This window comes from Anomaloglossus baeobatrachus, chromosome 6 (genome assembly GCF_048569485.1).
Source record: "Anomaloglossus baeobatrachus isolate aAnoBae1 chromosome 6, aAnoBae1.hap1, whole genome shotgun sequence".
Lineage (NCBI taxonomy): Eukaryota > Metazoa > Chordata > Amphibia > Anura > Aromobatidae > Anomaloglossus > Anomaloglossus baeobatrachus.
Window position 1 is genome coordinate 210,326,982 of NC_134358.1, and position 23,732 is coordinate 210,350,713.

General features: G+C 39.9%; 1 long non-coding RNA gene across 1 annotated transcript in view; it reads left to right on the forward strand.

Annotated features, from left to right (window-relative positions):
- The first annotated feature begins 260 nt into the window (after positions 1–260).
- LOC142244223 (uncharacterized) overlaps positions 261–23,732 on the forward strand; it is a 40,160-nt gene continuing 16,688 nt past the window's right edge. Inside the window, exons 1-2 of the long non-coding RNA XR_012724476.1 lie at positions 261–340; positions 1,992–2,079. This is a non-coding gene — a long non-coding RNA (uncharacterized LOC142244223). The remainder of the gene's footprint in view (positions 341–1,991; positions 2,080–23,732) is intronic.

Sequence of the window (23,732 nt, forward strand, 5' to 3'; positions counted from 1 at the left end):
GCCAGATTCCTACACCCCGGTGTTTTTGGTGGAACAAGCCCACGGAGGCCTCTCGCACATCCGTGGCACTCTGGAACCCCTTCTCTCGGTGTCACCTGGGTCTAGCCGAACCCCAGGATCTTCACCATGAACCACAGCCTCTTGTTACTCCTTCTGACTGGACTCCTTCTCACTGTCTGACTCCTGTCAACTGTCACTTCACTCTGACTGAAAACTCCCTCTAACCAGACCTGGCTGGTTCTAACTGGTTCTCCAACTACCTCACTGACTCCTCCCAAACTCCCTCTGCTAGGCTCCACAATTTGAGGACAGTGAATGGGACTTAAGGCTCCATAACCAGGTATACTGGTCGCTGCTTCTCAGCATTAATGGAGTACCTGCCTTAAACCCTTGACCCAGTGTGTGACCTAACAATTGGTGTGCATTATCAGCCAACGTAGAGCTGACAACTGCGGTCTACAGGCTACAGCTGTCTGCTTTACCTTAGCTAGCTAACAAAAATAGGGGGGACCCCACGTGGCTTTTTGGGGAAACTAATACATTTGGGGCTAAAAACAAGGATAAACACTCTTTAGTGCCACATGAAAGGCACTAAAGGGTGCAAGCTTGCAATATGCAGGGGAGTGGGACATTATATATGTGTTGCACATTTATCTATCTATTATCTATCTATTCTATCTATTTATCTATTTAACTAGCTATCTTTTGACAGTATCTAAAACTCCATGATAAAAACGCGTCACACGGACTGCATACTGACCGCATACTGACCACATACTGACCACCTTCTGACCGCCTACTGATCGCATACTGACCGCATACTGAGACAAGGTCAGAGGGAAAAAAGAACTCACATAGCACTTGCATGACATACGAAATGACACTTGCATCTCCCTTGCATCTCACTCTAAGGCACTTCAGGAGCAACAACGGAGCTACAGTTTATACGCAGATGGGACTGCACCCTTATGGTGAAATAGAATAGCCAACAGGTGGGATTAGACTACACATAAAAAAGGCTAGTCTACTGTTAGCTCCGAATACAATTACAGAGGTTTATGGCTTTATTTTTTGCACCCATTGACTTAGAAAAATAACATACTCTAAGACCATTTAAGATTTAGTCTTGCAAGTGAAATGCTTGATACATTGCCTTTAAATAAACTTCCTTAATACAACTTGTTCTTTTCTGAATATATCACTATGCACCTAACCATACAGCTACACATCTGCAATTGAAAAAAAATTCTAAAAAAATCCCCCTGTAAATATGCCTTGCTTTGTATCTGTTGTGAAAATAGTTTCATTACTAGTCATGAGAACATTTCTGAGATAAAACTTGGGCCGCAGTCAGCTTTGCGGATCATATGCCTGCACATCAAACTGTCTCTCCACAGGATAGGCAGCTACTGACATCACTTCCTTTGACGGTAAACATGCCATTTTCCTTTAACATTCAGGTCTGGCTTATTTTACAGCAGCCAAAGAGATATCATTGGGAACAGTTACAAAGAATTTGTTGTTACATTTCCATGGGATATACATAGCCTTAGATTATTTTCTACTTTAAAGGAAGTGATGTCATATGAGATATTATTATAGTAGATAAGCTGCAGTTTGTATTTATGCACAGCAAGAAAATGGCCTTGAGTATTATTATGTTTTCTGAATTTCTTCCGTTGATTGATATCAGAACAGTATTCTTTACAGAAGTAGCGCTGGCATGAGAGAGCTGAACTGTGCCCATAAAGAGACTCTTTTGTATGTCTGGTTGCCAATATTAATGTCACTGTTGGATAAAGCTGTGGTTTAATACTCAAGTGATTAAAAGGTTTTTTTCCTCTCTCGTTTCTTTTTTTTTTTTCCTCCTATGCGCATTTTGAAGAGATTTTCAGAGAACATTATTCCAGACTTTGAGACTCTTTGTAAACCATTCAGTATCAATAATAGGGAACAAATGCATAATATATCAATCTATTTGCTATTCTCAGAGACTCAGAACTGTCCTCGGAGATTGATTTCAGGTGTGGAAGCCTATGATCTGATTTCTGTTTCAGATTAACCCCTTCAAGAACAAAGGTAAATTATTCTAGAACCTTTTTATTTCAAAATAGTGTTATTTTAAGATAATTCCTATTAAAAATAAATAAGAGGAAACTTACCAATATATTTCATCAACAAAATCTGCAACGGAGGAGAACCTGTAGTGGATATATTAGGAAGTATCACAAAATCATGTCCCATATGAGATTTTTAAAGGGGATGTCCACTACGTTTACATTGGTGGTCTATCTTTAGGATAGGTTATCAATGTCTGATCGGCCAGGGTCCAACACCCGACACCCCTGCCGAAAAGCTGTTCTAGGTGCCAGCAGCAGCGAGGTACTGCACATCCGTCTCCCATTCAAATCAACAGGAGGCAGATGTGCAGTATCCGGCCTGCGCTGCTATCAGAAGATGGAGTAGCTGTGGAGCTGAGCAGTTCCGGCTGCCTGCTACTGCCTCTGGCCTTGAGATCAGTATATCAGAGGGGGTGCGAGTTGCCAGACCCGGCCAATCAGACATTGATGACCTATCTAAGATAGACTATTAATGTAAAAGCAGTGGACAATCTCTTTAAATTAAAGATAGAGTGGACAATCCCTATAAGCAATGTTAACATGAACATTTTCAAGGTTGTTTGACTTGTTTCAAAAATACCGAGATGTAGCCTAGGTGCAGATGACCATATTTTCATTTGCGAGCAATCCGACAAAACATTGGATTGCATTCGGATCAATGTTATTGTATGGGGCCATTCACAATTTTGTCCTAGGACTGAATCACTCCATGAAAATATTTTAATTGGTGTTGGACCCTTTAAATGTATTGGTACTGATCAGAGTCTGAACAGTGTGATTAACGTAATGAACCGATTTTCTTGGATGAGAAAAATAGTTGTGCGCACTTAGCTGTATAGTGTATGGCCTCAAAAGGCTACAATTCTAAAAGACTATTTTATTCTGAAGCATTATTTTAATTATTTTTTTATATATTTTATGTAAATAGTAACATGTATTACTTACTTTTCAAATGGTAGTCTTCCAGTTACACAGTCATATGATATGAAAACGTTTGGGCACCCCTATAAATGTTAACCTTATTTCTTTGTAACAATTTGGGTTTTTGCAACAGCTATTTCAGTTTCATATATCTAATAACTGATGGACTGAGTAATATTTCTGGATTGAAATGAGGTTTATTTTACTAACAGAAAATTTGCAATCCGCATTTAAACAAAATTTGACCGGTGCAAAAGTATGGGCACCTCAACATAAAAGTGACATTAATATTTTGTAGATCCTCCTATTGCAAAAATAACAGCCTCTAGTCATTTCCTGTAGCTTTTAATGAGTTCCTGGATCCTGAATGAAGGTATATGTGACCATTTCTGTTTACAAAACAATTCCAGTTCAGTTAAGTTTGATGGTCGCCGAGCATGGACAGCACGCTTAAAATCATCCCACAGATTTTCAATGATATTCAGGTCTGGGGACTGGGATAGCCATTGCAGAACAGCCGTCTAATTTATCTGTGCTGAGAATCAAAAATACCGCGAAGCGCTACGTCATTTTTTTTAATAAGCTATTTATTTTTGATGTCAGGCAATCAAAATACAGGGAAGGCCATTTTTTTTAGTTATTTAAATATATAATAAAAAAAAATATGTGGGCTCCCACTGTATTTTTTGTATTGCTTGGGTAATCCAAGCAGCTACAAGCTGTTAACCTCCACTGCTTGGTGTTACCTTCACTAGCAATGGAATATCCTGGGAAGCATTTTTTTTAAAAAAAAATTTTGCCAAAAAACTAAGAAAAAAATTACGTGGGCTTCGCCATATTTTTGTATGCTAACCAGGTACAGCAGGCAGGTACAGGCTGCCCCAACCCCCAGCTGCCTATTTGTACCCGGCTGGGAACTAAAAATATAGGGGAGTCCTTTTTTTAATTATTTCATTATTTCACCTCATTTTTGTGTCCAGCCAGGTACAACTAGGCAGCTGGGAATTGGAATCCGCAGCACAGGTTGGCCCACGCTTTCTGGGCCCCTCCGCTGCGAATTGCAGTCTGCAACCGCCCCAGAAAATGGCACTTTCTTAGAAAGATCCAACTCTTCCAGTGGCACTGGTGACAGGTGGCACGCTGGGTAATAAGGGGTTAATACTAGCTTTATTTTACTACCTAGTATTAAGCCAGAGATTCTTAATGTCAGGCAAATTTGACCCGGCCATTAAGAATCTCCAATAAAGGGTTAAAAAAAGACACCACACAGAGAAAAAATACTTTAATAGAAATAAATACACAGACACACTTAGAGACTCCATGTTTAATGCTGACTCTCACCCTCCACGATCCTGGTCTTCTGTCTTCTTTCTTCTTCAACCCATGCAGCTCTGCTACATCAGACAGCACTGCATGGGAGGAAGAACGCTGCTGCTCCCGTGCAGTCTAATCACTCAGTGAGTGAGCAGAGGCTGCGGGTTGGAAAGCGGTGATGTCACCGTTGCCACCATTGCAATAGTAACCTGACAGGCGGGTGCTATAGCAACCGTGATCTCCGATCACCTGATTTCCGGTGCCGCTATTCACCGGCTGTGGCAGCCAGTCTCTGCATGTGGGTTAACTCTGTAAAGAGCGCTGACATGCAGGGACGGGGATGCTGACCGTGTGCCAGAGCATCTTGCCGGTGCACTCACTGAGTTTACTGAGTACAGAGATGCTCGGACAAGCACCATGTACCGGAAAAATGCACCAACAGGACCTAGCATGACATCATAGCCATGTTACCAGTCTGTAGCCAATGAGATAATACACACGTGACTGGTCACATGCTATGACATCACGGAAGATCCTATCATCAGTGCTGGTTACCGGGAGGGCACAGCGATGATTGGAAAGAGAAGCGGTGGGAGACAGAGTCTGCAGGATGCATCGCGGGACCTGTAAGTATAATGACAATGTGTATTATTAACTGTACTCTTTATTTTACAGCCCCCCCGCCCCATCCCATAACTGTAAAGTCAAAGTTCGGTGTTCAAACGCAAGTTCGCGTTATCTCAGAACCCGAACGCGAACTTTATAAGATGTTCGGGCGAGTCTCCTGAACACCAAACGTTGGGGGGTTTGCCCATCCCTAATTGGGATGAGTTAGGTAAAGCACAGGAATTTATCCATCTAATGTATGCCCCAATTCTGGGGCAGCTGCAGGCTGCTATTTCTAGGCTGGGGAGGGCCCAATAACCATGGTCCTTCCCAGCCTGAGTATAGCAGTTTCAAGCTGTTCATTTTCTCTTGGCTGCGAATCAAATTTGGGGGTGACCTCACAACATTTTTTATTATGTATGTAAATAATTTAAAAAAAATGCATCAGGTCCCTTGTATTTTGATACACAGCCAAGATAATGCAAACAGCTGGGGGCTGCAGCCTCCAGCTGTCTGCTTTACTTGCACTGGCTAGCAAACTACGGGGTACACTATGCCATTTTTTCCAATTATATATTTATTTTTACAATTCACTTTGGCCACCGAGACAGCGAGTGTGACTGCAATCACAAACACTGTCACAGAGGGTAAGCAGAGGAAGCAGGACTTCAACGAATCACAGACATTGTAATAGAGAGGGAGAAGCTGTGGATATTCATGAACTTTTATGATTGAACCAGGAAGCTGTGGGGAAACTCATTAAGTATAATTCTCCTGATTTAATCCCCATAAAACTCTGACAACATAATTCCCAGAAACCAAATAGTCCCCTATACTGTTCCTATTCAGTTTTAGCACTTTTCCAGCCATTGCAGCATTTTTGCTGCCCTCCCACACTTATTTAGAAGGTCCTCCAGAAAATGATTTGAGTTTCCCATTGATATGCATTAGGCTTGAAGAAACCAAGCCCAAATATATGACTATTCACCAACCTTTATTGACCAGATATGGAGTATTGACAAATGACAGACTCAGGAGAAATTGTGTAACAAAATGTATGGTCCATTTTCCTCTATTACCCTTTTTGAAAATTAAAACTTTGGGGTCAAAGGAACATTTTAATGGGAAAAAATGGTATTTTTCACAGCCCAATGTTAAACAATTCAAATGAATCACGTGAAAGTTAAAATTCCTCATTACATCCCAAGATGAATTCCTTGAGAGGTGTAGTTTTCAGAATGGGTTCACTTGTAGGGAGTTTTTGCTGTTTTAGTATTTTAGGAGATCTTCAAATGGCCACAATCTATTTCAATCAAAATGGCGTTCCTTCCCTTCTTAGCCCTGCCGTGTGCCCAAACAGTAGTTTTCCATTACACATGGGGTATTGGTATACTTGGGATAAATTGTACAACAAATTGTATGATGAATTTTCTCCTACAACCCCTGTAAGAATACAATATCTGTGGCTAAACAAATATTTTTGTGGGAAAACGTAATTTCTTATTTTCACGACTTAACTTCTATGTAGCACCACACTTTTAGATAAAATCCTTGAGGGGTTTAGTTTTCAAACTGGAGTCAATTTTGGGGAGTTTCCACTGTTTAGGTATACCAAGGACTTTGCAAATGCAACATGGCACTATAGATTCCAGACAATTTTGCTTTCCAAAATTCAAATAGCGCTCCTTCCCATTCTATCCTTGCTGTGCAAACAAACAGTAGTTTTCCACCACATATTGGTGTACTAAGTAGAAAATGCACAACTAATTAAATGGTCCATATTCTCCTGTTACCTTCATGAAAAATAAAAAATAGGGGTTAAGCAACATTTTATGATATTTTATTTTTTTTTTTCATTTTCACAGCTTGTTATAACATTCTGTGAGGGACCTTTGGGTTCAAGGTGCTCCCCACACCTTCAGGTAAATATCCTTGAGGAATGTAGTTTCCCAAATATGGTGATTTGTGGAGGGTTTCCACTTCTCAGGTATATCAGAGGCTCTGCAATATGGCATCCGCTATCTATTCCACCTACTTGCGCTTCAAGAGTTAAATGGTGCTCCTTTCCTTTAGTGCGCCCAAACAGTGGTTCTCCTCCACATATTGGGTATCGGTGTACTCAGAAAAAATACACAACAAATTGTATGGTGCATTTTTTTCTGTTACTCTTGTGAAAATGTAAAATTTGAGACTAAAAGAACATTTTTGTGTTAAAAAGTAAAAATGTCATTTTTACCCTCCACATTGCTATAGTTCCTGTGAAGCTGCTGAAACTTAATAAACTTCTTGGATGTGACTTTGACCAGTTTGAGGGGTGCAGTTTTTAGAATGTCTTCCCTTTTGGGTATTATCTCTCACATACTACTCCAGGTCAATTCAAATGTGATGTGGTCCCTAAAGAAATGGTTTTGAAAATTTTGTTTACAAAACTATTTTGCATGACATAACTCTCTGGTTTAAGGGCATAGAAATTAAGAGTTTGAAAATTTAAATTTTTTTCCAAATCTCAGATATTTTCATAAATAAATACAAAAAAATATTCTAAATGTATATCCAACATGAAGTACAATGTGTCACATAAAAACAATCTCAGAATTACTGGAATTCATTGATGCATTCCAGAGTTATTACCTCATAAATTGGCACTGGTCAGAATTGTAAAATTGTTCCTGGTCAGGAAGGTGAAAACAGACTCTGGGGTAGGGGTTAATATAACATAAAATGGTCATGATAATCGACACGATTGGCTAGCACCAAGTGGAACAGATTGTTTCTTCTTAACTGCTTCAATATGCTGTCCAAAATTAGAGGTGGTAAATTTACTGATCCAGAACAACAATCCTTTTTGAAGGATTTAAATGGTAGTCTTATTATCACAGAGCTTTAAGAATTTCCGAAATATAGTGAGGATGTTTTCAACTGTGAGGGCTTAGAAGACAACATCCATTTTTGGTGTGTAACACATTAATAGGATTATCATTTAGAGTTAAGGAATGAACAATATTTGTATCCAAAAATGATTATTTTTAGATAGCCTCATTTCCCATGGCCACTCTTCAACCATGAAGAGCACTTATGACACCTAGTGATTCATAACAGAACCCTGCCTATACAATTACAATTCCCCCATCATTGAGGCATTCCTGAAATCCATCATGCTCACCTGATTACATTTGATTCTTTTTTTTATGACAACCACTGTCTTATAAATGATATGAACATATTGTCCGGTTGTCAGAACACGACTGTGCAGCAACATTAGTAAGGAGAAATCCTACATTCTAGGTTTTGGATGAAGAGTTGTGTGTTTGTATCTTGAACCCTTCCAGAGGACTTGGTAGCCCACTCTTTAGTTTCTCAATGGAAATTAAGCTTTTGGCTAAGTTCACACGGGGCATCTTTTGCTGTGTTTTTGAGGTCACAAAGATACACCAAAATGCATGTATTTCCTTCTCCCACCAAAGTCTATGAGATTTCGATTTTGCTGTCCACACTGGGCATCTTTTGTTGGCTGCATCTTGGCTGTGTATTTGAAGATGCACCCAAGATGCAGCATGTCAATTCTTTTTGCGTTTTTCCAGCATTTTTTTAGCCCTTCCAGTCAATAGATTTGACTTAAAAAACGCATTGGGCAAAACGTGATAAAAACGCATCAAAACACGTCAAAAATGTATTGCGTTTATGATGCGTTTTTGCCACTGTGTGTTTTGGTGCATTTTTTGGGACAAAAACTCTGCATCTTTGTGGTAAAAAAAAAGATGCCTCATGTGAACACACCCTTATTATTATTTGCTACAACTGCAATTCCAAGAGCCTGTGAAGTCAGACAACAAAGCCATCTGTCTGAGCAAGAAGCTTTAGTATTTTCACAAAATCCTGTGAATAAGGCTCATATCCCTATTTCCTTATAGATAGTAAGCTTGCGAGCAGGGCCTCACTCCTGAACTATGTTATGGTGTGATGACTTTACAAGTGAGTGGGGTCAAGAACTGACAATATAGCGCTGCGGAATATGTTGGCGATATATACATCAAATTATTATTAAATTATCATTATTATTTCGAAACCCTAATAGAAGTATATGACCATCCTGCCTTATTGTTCTGGGTCATGTATGGTGCTGCGATGTCAACCAAAGGGACATTTTTATTGTACGTCAGACAGGACATGTTTTAAAAGACAATAAATTAAGAAGCAATTTAAAACAAAAAAAAATAATGCGTACAATGTAATTTAGCCAAAACCTTTCATTTTAATCATCCATTCATTACGAGATCATTAAACCTCCTCTTTTCCAATAAGGAGCAAAAGACTTTCTTCAGAAGTAAAATGTTTGATAGTAATTTCTGTATATATCCGAAAGCAAACAATAACTGTCCTTTTATATGATTCTCACAAATTGAAGGACCAATAAAATAGGGAAATTGGAAATTAGATTTACTGATGATTATGACTGAGCTAAAAGAAGTGTGTGAATACAAGGTGCGATAATGAAGAATAAATGTACATTACTGCATATTACAATATGTGGGAAACATCTCCGAATAACAGACATCAGGCTTGATGGCCCTTTACACTCCCATAACCTCCAAAACATCAATGTAATCTTCTTTATATACCCCCAAGGCTCTTACTAGCTGCTAAATGCCTGTCCATGACAATTTTGTCCAAACAATAATAATACATGATAGATCAATGACAATGAAGTTTTGCTGTGATAATCTGATATAGATTTGCTAACTTTTGTATGAAATTCAATTTTGTTTGATCGTATTTTCATATGTTTTATTTCAGCCTGCAGTATTGATTCGGTAGCTCGGGTACCAGCTGCAAAGCCCAAAAAAAAGGAGAAATAAAAAAAAATCTCTACAAAATAGCATTACGAAACATATTTACTATTTCTAATTACGGGGGCACATCAAGCAGCCATGAGTTGTGACATTATGGCCTTCATACACTATTGATTTACTATTGCAATTTTTTTTATTTTTTTTTACGAGAACAGTTTAAAGAAACTCATTCATTTCTATGGTTTTAAAGGGATGGCACATTTCTAAACCGTTTCCATGTAATCTGATGGGGTGGTCATTCTTAACTATGCTAAATAAGGCAGTTTGCTATACTTTTATGATAAAAGCAATAATGATTAAGATGAACGAAAAAAGAAATTGGATGACCGATCACAATTTGTGATTGATTTGCTAATTTACTAAAAATTTAAATTAAAAAGTTTAAATTAAATTAAATATTAAAATTAAATTAAAAAAAAGATTACCCTTAGATTAAAAATGGGGTGCCTTTGGAATAATTGAGTATATATATACACTCACCCAATGCCCCAAATTACCTTTTTTGCCTTCCCTATTTCCTCATAGATTGTAAGCTTGTGAGCATGACCTCTCTCCTCTTGGTATATGTTGAATTTTAAAGTGCTGTGAAACATGTTGGCACTGTATGAATAAAAATTATCATATATATATATATATATATATATATATATATATATATATATATATATATACATATATATGCATACATGTGTGTGTGTGTGTGTGTATATATATATATATATATATATACAGTCATGAAAAAGTTTGGGCACCCCTATTAATGTTAACCTTATTTCTTTATAACAATTTGGGTTTTTGCAACAGCTATTTCAGTTTCATATATCTAATAACTGATGGACTGAGTAATATTTCTGGATTGAAATGAGGTTTATTGTACTAACAGAAAATGTGCAATCCGTATTTAAACAAAATGTGACTGGTGCAAAAGTATAGGCACCTCAACATAAAAGTGACATTAATATTTTGTAGATCCTCATTTTGCAAAAATAACAGCCTCTAGTCGCTTCCTGTAGCTTTTAATGAGTTTCTGGATCCTGGATGAAGGTATATTTGATCATTCCTGTTTACAAAACAAGTCCAGTTCAGTTAAGCTTGATGGTTGCCGAGCATGGACAGCACGCTTCAAATCATCCCACAGATGTTCAATGATATTCAGGTCTGGGGACTGGGATGGCCATTCCAGAACATTGTAATTGTTCCTCTGCATGAATGTCTGAGATTTGGAGCAGTGTTTTGGATCATTGTCTTGCTGAAATATCCATCCCCTGCGTAACTTCAACTTTGTCACTGATTCTTGCACATTATTGTCAAGAATCTGCTGATACTGAGTTGAATCCATGCGACCCTCAACTTTAACAAGATTCCCGGTGCCGGCATTGGCCACACAGCCCCAAAGCGTGATGGAACCTCCACCAAATTTTACTGTGGGTAGCAAGTGCTTTTCTTGAAATCCCGTGTTTTTTTGCCTCCATGCATAAAGCCTTTTTGTATGACCAAACAACTCAATCTTTGTTTCATCAGTCCACAGGACCTTCTTCCAAAATGTAACTGGCTTGTCCAAATGTGCTTTTGCATACCTCAGGCGACTCTGTTTGTGGCGTGCTTGCAGAAACGGCTTCTTTCGCATCACTCTCCCATACAGCTTCTCCTTGTGCAACGTGCGCTGTATTGTTGACCGATGCACATTGACACCATCTGCAGCAAGATGAAGCTGTAGGTCTTTGGAGGTGGTCTGTGGATTGTCCTTGACTGTTCTCACCATTCTTCTTCTCTGCCTTTCTGATATTTTTCTTGGCCTGCCACTTCTGGGCATAACAAGAACTGTACCTGTGTTCTTCCATTTCCTTACTATGTTCATCACAGTGGAAACTGACAGTTTAAATCTCTGAGACAACTTTTTGTATCCTTCCCCTGAACAACTATGTTGAATAATCTTTGTTTTCAGATCATTTGAGAGTTGTTTTGAGGAGCCCATGATGCCACTCTTCATAGGAGATTCAAATAGAACAACTTGCAAGTGGCCACCTTAAATACCTTTTCTCATGATTGGATACACCTGCCTATGAAGTTCAAAGATCAATGAGGTTACAAAACCAATTTAGTGCTTTAGTAAGTCAGTGAAAAGTAGTTAGGAGTGTTCAAATCAAGAAATTGATAAGGGTACCCATACTTTTGCACCAGTCAAATTTTGTTTAAATGCGGATTGCACATTTTCTGTTAGTACAATAAACCTCATTTCAATCCAGAAATATTACTCAGTCCATCAGTTATTAGATATATGAAACTGAAATAGCTGTTGCAAAAACCCAAATTGTTATAAAGAAATAAGGTTAACATTAATAGGGGTGCCCAAACTTTTTCATATGACTGTATATATATATATATGTACGTATGTGTGTGTGTGTGTGTGTATATATATACATTATTATTTATGATATATAATATATATACAATTATTCCAAATGCACTACATTTTTATCCCATGTTAATCTTTTAAATCTTTATTTTATTGTAAGTTAATTTAATTTTACATTTTCATTTAGGTTCTCATGCATTGCAAACAGTAACAAATATTCTTTGTCTTTTCTGTTAGCGTATATATTACAAAATATGCTGTGCAGTCTCATTTTAATTCTATATATTATATACACGTGCGCACACATGCATAAACACTCCTAGATGATGCATCTACTCTACAGTTATTGATCAAGTGCAGATGTGCTATTATTGTGAATATTGACAGTGTCTGACAGTGGAACACATCAATAGTCAGCCTTGTCACACATGGGAATAATTAGCTTGCAAATCTTCAAAATGTGGTACATATCAAGAAAATGAGACATTCATTTCAATGTATTATTCAATAGAATAAGTGTTTACTTCCAATCACTTTGAATATTTATAGGTGATAGAAAGCAGCTTGCGCCATAGTTTCCACGTCTGTAGCTTTTATTTGTAGATTCAGCTTCTTCCAGTTCACGACAGCTAGGAAATTACGAAATATTTAGTTAACAGCAACAGGCATAAGGCAATAAATGCAGTATTTAGCCTTTGTTTCCTTGGCCTAAAAATAACAGCAGATTTTGGTTTATTCACAACAGAAGCAATTATGCAGCAGAGATACATTTGCTCTTTTTATTTTTATTGCATAACACAAAACCATATCAAGGGGCCCATAGGTCAGGCCCATTTTTATCTCCAAAGCAGGTGGAATTGTGCATTATGATAAGTTATTGGACTGAACAGGGCCCATATGTTGTTCTTGAAAAAGAGCCCATATCTGTCCAGTGCACAAGCCCCATAAAAGAAACAGCTTATGCTAAGAAAATAAATGGCCTGAAATGTTGTAATTCTTTTGGATCTCATTTATTTAATTTAAATTATTAAAAAAAGTAGTAAAAATAAAATAAATTCTGTAGCATACGATTTACCAGTGCATCTCAATAAATTTGAATATCATCAAAAAGTTAATTTATTTCAGCAATTAAATAAAAAAGTGACACGCATATATTATATAGAGTCATTACACACAGAGTGATCTATTTCAACTCTTTATTTCTGTTAATGTTGATGATTATGGCTTACAGCCAATGAAAACCCAAAAGTTATTATCTCAGAAAGTTATAATAATTACCACAAAACACCAGCAAAGGCTTCCTAAGCATTTAAAATGGTCCCTTAGTTTGGTTCAGTAGGCTACACAATCATGGGGAAGACTGCTGACTTGACAGGTGTCCGAGAAGGCAGTCATCGACACACTCCGCAAGGAGGGTAAGCCATTATAGATCATTGCTAAAGAAGCTTGGCTGTTCAAAGACTGCTGTATCAAGGCATATTAATAGAGAGTTGAGTGGAAGGAAAAAGTGTGGTAGAAAAAGGTGCACAAGCAACTGGGATAACCGCAGCCTTGACAGGATTGTTAAAAAAGGCCTTTCAAAAATTTGGAGGAGATTCACAAGGAGTGGACTGCTGCTGGAGTCAGTGCTTTAAGAGCCGCCACACCCAGATGTATCTAGGATATGAGCTACAACTGTCACATTCTTTGTATCAAGCCACTCATGACAAATAGATAACGTCAGAAGTGTCTTACCTGGGACAAGGCGAAAAAGAACTGGACTGTTGCTCAGTGGTACAAGGTGTTGCTTTCAGATAAAAGTAACATTTGCATTTGGAAATCAAGGTTCTAGAGTCTGGAAGAAGAGTGGAGAGGCCACACTCCAAGCTGCTTGAGGTCTAGAGTGAAGTTTCCACATACAGTGAAGGTTTAGGGAGCCATCTCTTCTGCTTATGTAGGTCCACTGTGTGTTATTAAGACCAAAGTCAGCATAGCTGTCTATCAGGAAATTTTAGAGCACTTCATGCTTCCCTCTGCAAACAAGCTTTTTGGAATGGACATTTCATTTTCTAGCAGGACTTGGCACCTGTCCACACTGCCAAAAGTACCAATACCTGGATTAATAACCACAGTAGCACTGTACAGTACACTGTACACAGTATCACAGCAAACTCGCCTGACCTAAACCCCATAGAGAATCTATGGGGTATTGTCAAGAGGAAGATGAGAGACACCAGACGCAACAATGCAGACGAGCTGAAGGCTGCTATCAAAGCTTCCATAACACCTTAGCAGTGCCACAGGCTGATCCCCTCCATTTCATGCTGCATTGATGCAGTAATTCATGCAAAAGGAGCCCCGACCAAGTATCGTATGCATATACTGTACAGACTTTTCAGTAGGCCAACATTTCTGAGTTTAAAATCATTTTTTCAGTTGGTCTTATATAATATTCTAATTTTCTGAGATAATGACTTTTGGGTTTTCATTGGCTGTAAGCCATAATCATCAAATTTAACAGAAAAAAAAATACTTGAAACAGATCACTCTGTGTGTAATAATGACTCTATATAATATTTGTTTCCTTTTTGGTATTGAATTACTGAAATAAATTATTTTTTTTTCGATGATATTCTAATTTATTGAGGTGCACATGTAGATGACTGACACTTGCAGAAATGTCTACAACAAATCTACTGAGCAGAGTATAATAATCGCAATTGTAGACATTGCGACCGGACCCATGATGCAGGGGAACCCACTGACCACAGCACCTACTTTACCGGAAGAAGGTGAGTAGAATGCTTCGAGGGGGTTAATCATTAAAGAACAGCAGCAGAACGGCTCAGAAATATAACCGAAAGGATACATTTTTACCATAATATGGGACATATATACCAGGATGGGCCCAGAATGAGGGACATATATACCTTGATTTGGGAGCTATATTTATATATATATATATATATATATATATATATATATATATATATAAATAATTGCCTTATTCTGTATGTCTGTCTTGCTCCAAAATTATGTGACAACCATCACATTGGCCGCTCGCCTCGCCTCGGCTCCGCCCCTCGCACGGATTGGCCGCTCGGCCAGGCCCTGCCCCCTCACGCATTGGACGCTCGCCCTGGCTCCTCCCACCCGCATGCATTCCCCGAACCCACACGGAGCCCCGACTCCCAGGTGACTGCTGCACCCCCGGAAGCCCACACCGGCAAGACAAAGTGGAGAAAAGCCGGATGTGTGAAACCACTAGCTTACCCCGGCCCCCGGCACATGTGTGCCGGAGCCGGCGTAGGCTGGTAACCATGGTACACATCGGGTAACAATAGAAACCGCTTTCCTTAGTTACCCGATGTGTAACATGGTTACTAGCTTACCCCGGCTCCCGGCACACGTCAGCACTGTCACTTTGAATAGTTACTTACCTTTTCTCCACTTTGTCGGATCCGGCGCGCTTCCGTGCACTGTGTACACTACAGTGGCCGCGCGACAAGCGATCACGTGTTGTCATGTGACCGGAGCATGTGACCAGGAAGTTGCAGCGCGGCCACTGTACTGTACACAGTGTATGGCTGCTTTCAGACGTCCGTGTTTAGTCAGGTACCAGTCAGACGCATGGTTATGGTCATACGTGTGACATCCGTGTTTGCATGTGTATGACAGGTACTGGAGAAAACACGTGTCTGTGAAATAAAAATATTTTTCATATTTACCTGCTTTCTTCGGCTCTGCTGCCTCCTGCTCCTGACCGCCTATCAACACACACACACACACTGAGCACATATACACACATAGTAGACACACATGGACACACCGAGCGCATACACACATAGCGCACAGCGCACATGCATGTACACACACACACACTGAGCATACACACACTGTGCACACACAGACACACAGAGCACACACGCATAGCAGACAGACACACACACAAACACACATAGCAGACACACATGGATATACCGGCGCATACACACATAGCGCACATGCATGTATACACACACACACTAAGCACATATACACACATAGCAGACACACATGGATACATCGAGCGCATACACACATAGCGCACATGCATGTACACACACATACACTGAACACATATACACACTGAGCACACATACACTGAGCACACACACACACTGAGCACACACACATAGCAGACACACATGGATACACTGAGCACATACACACATAGCGCACATGCATGTATACACACACACACACACTGAGCACATATACACACATAGCAGACACACATGGATACATCAAGTGCACACACACATAGCGCACATGCATGTACACACACACACACTGAACACATATACACACTGAGCACACACACACTGAGCACACACACACTGAGCACACACACATAGCAGACAGACACACACACATAGCAGACACACATGGATACACTGAGCACATACACACATAGCGCACATGCATGTATACACACACACACACTAAGCACATATACACACATAGCAGACACACATGGATACACCGAGCGCATACACACATAGCACACATGCATGTACACACACACACTGAACACATATACACACTGAGCACACACACACTGAGCACACACACACACTGAGCACACACATAGCAGACAGACACACACACATAGCAGACACACATGGATACACTGAGCACATACACACATAGCGCACATGCATGTATACACACACACACACTGAGCACACATACACACATAGCAGACACACATGGATACACCGAGTGCATACACGCATAGCGCACATGTATGTACACACACACACATAGCAGACACACATGGATACACCGAGCGCATACACACATAACGCACATGCATGTATACGCGCACACACACTGAGCACATATGCACACATAGCAGACACGCATGGATACACTGGGCGCAGACACACATAGCGCACATGCATGTATACACACACACACACACACTGAGCACATATACACACATAGCAGACACACATGAATACAACGAGCGCATACACACATAGCGCACATGCATGTACACACACACACACTCTGCTGTATACTCACCCAGCGATGCGGTCCCCGGCACTGAAGTCCCCAGCGTTGTTCCCGCTTCCAGCTCCTCAGGGCACTGAATATTCAGTGAGTATAATGAGCGGCGATAAGGAGCAGGAGGCAGCAGAGCCGGAGACAGCATCGCTGGAGAGAAGTAAATATAGAAAATATTTTTATTAAAAAGACCCATATTTTCTCCGGTATGTTTTACACTGATGTCACACGGATCACATCAGTGTGCGATTTGTGTGACATCCGTGCTGCCGGAGATGCCTGCGTGTGTGCGTGCGGTGTCATGAAAAGTCACACGGTCTTTGTGCAAACACGGACGTGTGAGGCACATCATAGAATAACATGGGTACGTGTGACATCCGTGTTAAAAACGGATGTCACACGTACCTAAAACACGGACGTCTGAAACCAGCCTACGGCAGTGCACCGGATTCAACAAAGTGGAGAAAAGCCGTATGTGTGAAACCACTAGCTTACCCCGGAGCCGGCGTAGGCTGGTAACCATAGTACACATCGGGTAACTATAGAAACCGCTTTGCTTAGTTACTCAAAGTGTAACATGGTTACTAGCTTACCCCGGCTCTCGGGACACGTGTGCCGGAGCCGGCATACGCTGTTATCCAGCATACACATCAGGTAACTATGGAAACCACTTTGCATAGTTACCCGATGTGTACCATGGTTACTAGCTTACCCCGGCTCCCTGCCCATTCAGATCGTTGGTCTCCCACTGTCAAATACGCCGATGCGTGCTGCACAGCAGGAGACCAACGAGCAAAAAATGAACCATCATTATTCAAGACTTACTGATTATATTATTATTCAATCTGCTAACCTACATACACATTCTAGACTACCCGATACGTTAGAATCAGGCCACCTTCTAGTGTATATATATATATATATATATACAGTACAGACCAAAAGTTTGGACACACCTTCTCATCTCTAGAACATCTGTTAAGAGGAGACTTTGTGCAGCAGGCCTTCATGGTAAAATAGCTGCTAGGAAACCACTGCTAAGGGCAGGCGACAAGCAGAAGAGACTTGTTTGGGCTAAAGAACACAAGGAATGGACATGAGACCAGTGGAAATCTGTGCTTTGGTCTGATGAGTCCAAATTTGAGATCTTTGGATCCAATCACCGCGTCTTTGTAGAAAAGGTGAACGGATAGACTCTACATGGCGGGTTCCCACAGTGAATCATGGAGGAGGAGGTGTGATGGTGTGGGGGTGCTTTGCTGGTGACACTGTTGGGGATTCATTCAAAATTGAAGGCATACAGAACCAGCATGCCTACCACAGCATGTTGCAGCGGTGTGCTATTCCGTCCGGTTTGCATTTAGTTGGACCATGATTTATTTTTTAACAGAACAATGACCCCAAACACACCTCCCGGCTGTGTAAGGGCTATTTTACCAAGAAGGAGAGTGATGGGGTGCTATGCCAGATGACCTGGCCTCCACAGTCACCAGACGTGAACCCAATCGAGATGGTTTGGGGTGAGCTGGACCACAGAGTGAAGGCAAAAGGGCCAACAAATGCTAAGCATCTTTGGGAACTCCTTCAAGACTGTTGGAAAACCATTTCTGGTGACTACCTCTTGAAGCTCATCAAGAGAATGCCAAGAACCTAGAATATAAGACATATTTTCAGTTGTTTCACACTTTTTTAAGAATTTCATTCCACATGTGTTAATTCATAGTTTTGATGCCTTCAATGTGAATCTACAATTTTCAGAGTCCTGAAAGTAAAGAAAACTCTTTGAATGGGAAGGTGTGTCCAAACTTTTGGTCTGTACTATATATATACAGTTAGGTCCAGAAATATTTGGACAGTGACACAATTTTCGCGAGTTGGGCTCTGCATGCCACCACATTGGATTTGAAATGAAACCTCTACAACAGAATTCAAGTGCAGATTGTAACGTTTAATTTGAAGGTTTGAACAAAAATATCTGATAGAAATTGTAGGAATTGTACACATTTCTTTACAAACACTCCACATTTTAGGAGGTCAAAAGTAATTGGACAAATAAACCAAACCCAAAAAAAAATTTTTAGTTTCAATATTTTGTTGCGAATCCTTTGGAGGCAATCACTGCCTTAAGTCTGGAACCCATGGACATCACCAAACGCTGGGTTTCCTCCTTCTTAATGCTTTGCCAGGCCTTTATAGCCGCAGCCTTCAGGTCTTGCTTGTTTGTGGGTCTTTCCGTCTTAAGTCTGGATTTGAGCAAGTGAAATGCATACTCAATTGGGTTAAGATCTGGTGATTGACTTGGCCATTGCAGAATGTTCCACTTTTTTGCACTCATGAGCTCCTGGGTAGCTTTGGCTGTATGCTTGGGGTCATTGTCCATCTGTACTATGAAGCGCCGTCCGATCAACTTTGCGGCATTTGGCTGAATCTGGGCTGAAAGTATATCCCGGTACACTTCAGAATTCATCCGGCTACTCTTGTCTGCTGTTATGTCATCAATAAACACAAGTGACCCAGTGCCATTGAAAGCCATGCATACCCATGCCATCACGTTGCCTCCACCATGTTTTACAGAGGATGTGGTGTGCCTTGGATCATGTGCCGTTCCCTTTCTTCTCCAAACTTTTTTCTTCCCATCATTCTGGTACAGGTTGATCTTGGTCTCATCTGTCCATAGAATACTTTTCCAGAACTGAGCTGGCTTCATGAGGTGTTTTTCAGCAAATTTAACTCTGGCCTGTCTATTTTTGGAATTGATTAATGGTTTGCATCTAGATGTGAACCCTTTGTATTTACTTTCATGGAGTCTTCTCTTTACTGTTGACTTAGAGACAGATACACATACTTCACTGAGAGTGTTCTGGACTTCAGTTGATGTTGTGAACGGGTTCTTCTTCACCAAAGAAAGTATGCGGCGATCATCCACCACTGTTGTCATCCGTGGACGCCCAGGCCTTTTTGAGTTCCCAAGCTCACCAGTCAATTCCTTTTTCCTCAGAATGTACCCGACTGTTGATTTTGCTACTCCAAGCATGTCTGCTATCTCTCTGATGGATTTTTTCTTTTTTTTCAGCCTCAGGATGTTCTGCTTCACCTCAATTGAGAGTTCCTTAGACAGCATGTTGTCTGGTCACAGCAACAGCTTCCAAATGCAAAACCACACACCTGTAATCAACTCCAGACCTTTTAACTACTTCATTGATTACAGGTTAACGAGGGAGACGCCTTCAGAGTTAATTGCAGCCCTTAGAGTCCCTTGTCCAATTACTTTTGGTCCCTTGAAAAAGAGGAGGCTATGCATTACAGAGCTATGATTCCTAAACCCTTTCTCCAATTTGGATGTGAAAACTCTCATATTGCAGCTGGGAGTGTGCACTTTCAGCCCATATTATATATATAATTGTATTTCTGAACATGTTTTTGTAAACAGCTAAAATAACAAAACTTGTGTCACTGTCCAAATATTTCTGGACCTAACTGTATACCAAGATTTGGAACATATCTACCAGAATCGGGAACATATATACCAAGATGGGCCCAGGATGGAGAGATATATATACCAGGATGGGGGACTTGCAGTATATACAATGATTTTGAAACATGTATACAAGGATTGGCTCAAGATGGGGGAAATATACACCAGGATGGGGGGCACCTATACCAGGATAAGACACATAATACCTGGAAGGGGCCCAGGATATATGTCTTTATAGGATTTAGAATGCTACAAGGACACATACAACTGACCAACATTTAGGGGGGTCCCAGATCCAAATCTTGCACCGGGGCCCATCAGATCCTAGTTATACCACTGTTGCTAAGTATAAACATATGAACTTACCACTCCTTTTTGGGTTTACTATCAGTGAGAGTCACATTTGATGTCAATAAATTCATATTTTATGCAGTATTCTGTACAGACAAAAAATGTGTTATCTGCCATCAATCTCCTTTGAAGAGCTATTACCTAAAGGGAAGGAAGTCTCCAAGCACATGGAGTCTGAACCACTAAGAAGCAGCATGTGGAGCATGCTATTCTGCAGGAGCTGTACAAGTTCCATGCACTGACATGCAGGTCATTTGCCAGGATACATGAGCCATGTAATTTAGACATATAGGTGTGAAGTTCTTTTGTAATGCATAAACTTATAGTGATGGCCATCAGAAAAAAATTGCTAAGATACAATATGGTGTTAAAGGGAATCTTTCTCTCCATTTTTATGTAGAACTAATTAGTTGTACATAAAATTACAATAGAATAGGATAATGAAAGTGTGAACTGCGCTGAAGTGATCCCAACCGTTGTTTTAGTCTAGAAATATTCACTCAGGTGTCCACTAAAATTATTGAAAGCACAAAAAACTTAAAGATTCATTTTTATCTTTTAAGTCATAAAAAATAAGCAACTTTGTAAAACATCTCATCAGAGAAATCTGCTTCGTTTTCCTCCTTGACTGAGTTTTCACTCTTAATTTAAGGGTAAAATCTGTATTGACTGAAAATAGACTTTCCCAATACATAGATAGAAGATGAACATTGGTGCTTTTGAAGGTCTATAGAAGTGGGAGGAGAAGGGAGGAGGAGGGGCTAAAGACAGGCACACACATTCTGCTGCAAGTTCTCCTAAAAGGACAGTTACACTTAACTATTTTTACCATAAATTCAAAGTCAATGTTATTTCAGGAGAATTTGCAGCAGAATGTCTGTATCTGCCTCTAGCTCTTCCCTCCTAGTCCCTTTCGCTCCCTCCATAGAATTTTATGAGCACTATCATTATTACTATCTCAGTAATGTAAAAATCTAGCTACCTCGAAGACAGATTTTACAGTTTTTACCCTTAAATATAGATTTGAAGACCAGTTCAGGAGGATAAAGAAGCAAATTCCTATAAAGAGATATATTACAAAATTGCTAATTTTCATATGTACTACTGTATTGAGTTATGAAACATATATTACAATGGTTGCTCTTTAGCTAAGTACAAAATCACTAAAATTGGAAGACCTCTTAAAACTATGTCCAATGTTTTTAAGATTCATCCATAAGGATGGTCTGCATGCAGTTTAATTAAGGACAATTCGTTCCTACGTCCCCAGCACAATAGTTTTCAGTAGAGATGCGTAGACTGATTCGAAGAGGATCGAGATTGTGTCGAATTTACTGAAATTTGAAGTTTCACGCAAAATCAAATATTTTGACATTCAATTAGGCTGGTTTCACATCTCCGGTATTTTGCCAGAAGCCGGATCCGGCACAAATACAGTACAGTGACATTCATGTACAATGGAAGTGCGACACCATGTGGACACATGCGGTTGTGTATGAATCATGTGTCCACATGGTGTCGCGCGTCCATTGTAAATGAATGTAACTGTACTGCATTTGTGCCGGATCCGGCTTCCGTCAAAATACCAGAGATGTGAAATCAGCTATAGAAGTTCACAGTAAAAACCCATGCCTGTCACTATTATACTGTGGAAACATCAGAGAGCAGGCTAACGGGCCTGCTCATAATGTCCTGCCGCTATGACATCTTACCGATTATACCTTGTACATTGGTGGTCAGTCCAAGGTCTGAGACCAGCGGTTCCCAGTGGAGCACAGTTTACACTACAGTCATTTTCCACCTCCAGAGTTACTGGGTAGGTTTCTCTCTTTGTAGACCGTAACCTCTTATGATCAGTGGAGTCCTCTCTTTCTTGCCTGTAAAGAGAACTCCCTTATCCTATCCCCCAGGTGTATTTCATGAGAAATTACAGGCTTTCCAATATTGAAATTTACACAAGTTTTTAGGAAAAAGTCTACAAATTTGAATTTCAAAAGATTCGTTCATCTCAAGTTCTCAGTAATATGAGGAAGGAATAGCAGTTGTCATCTGAAGTTTCTATTGTATCTTTGATAGGTAAGCTTTTTTGTCTAGAGCTATTGTATTTATACATTCTACCTAGATCAAGTACAGTCACTTTTCCATGTTTGTATAGTCAAATGTTTAACAGAAAGACACAACAAAGGGCATAGTTCCAGAATACGTGTTTTATTTTACTTATATCTTGTTCAACCTCACAGCAGACTGACAAAAAATCCTCCAGCCCTTCAGAGGATACGACAGCAAAGTGAATTCTGTCATGGACATTTACAGCCGGCTCCGGCACTGCACACATCTAAATGCCTATAGCAAGTGTTCTTTTCAAATTCGACTTTTTTCCTGCATTTGCACTTTCTTTGTAGATTCTATTTTTTTTCCATTCTCCCATTGCCTTTCTATTGTTATTCACCCTGTTTATTGCTTCAAGCATCTCTGACACACTGGACATCATCTGAAACTACAAACGACAGGATGCAATAAGCTTGAGAATAGCAGTAATCTGAGGAAGGTTCTTCATTCACTCTTGCTCCTAACTCTCTGTCTTCTTATCCTACATAGAAAATAAAAAAATCAATACCACCTCACACAGCTTGATAAAGGCGCTGGACGAGTACAGCAGGCATGCTGGATATAGTAAATTAAAGTGATCAAAATTTTCCAGTCGACTC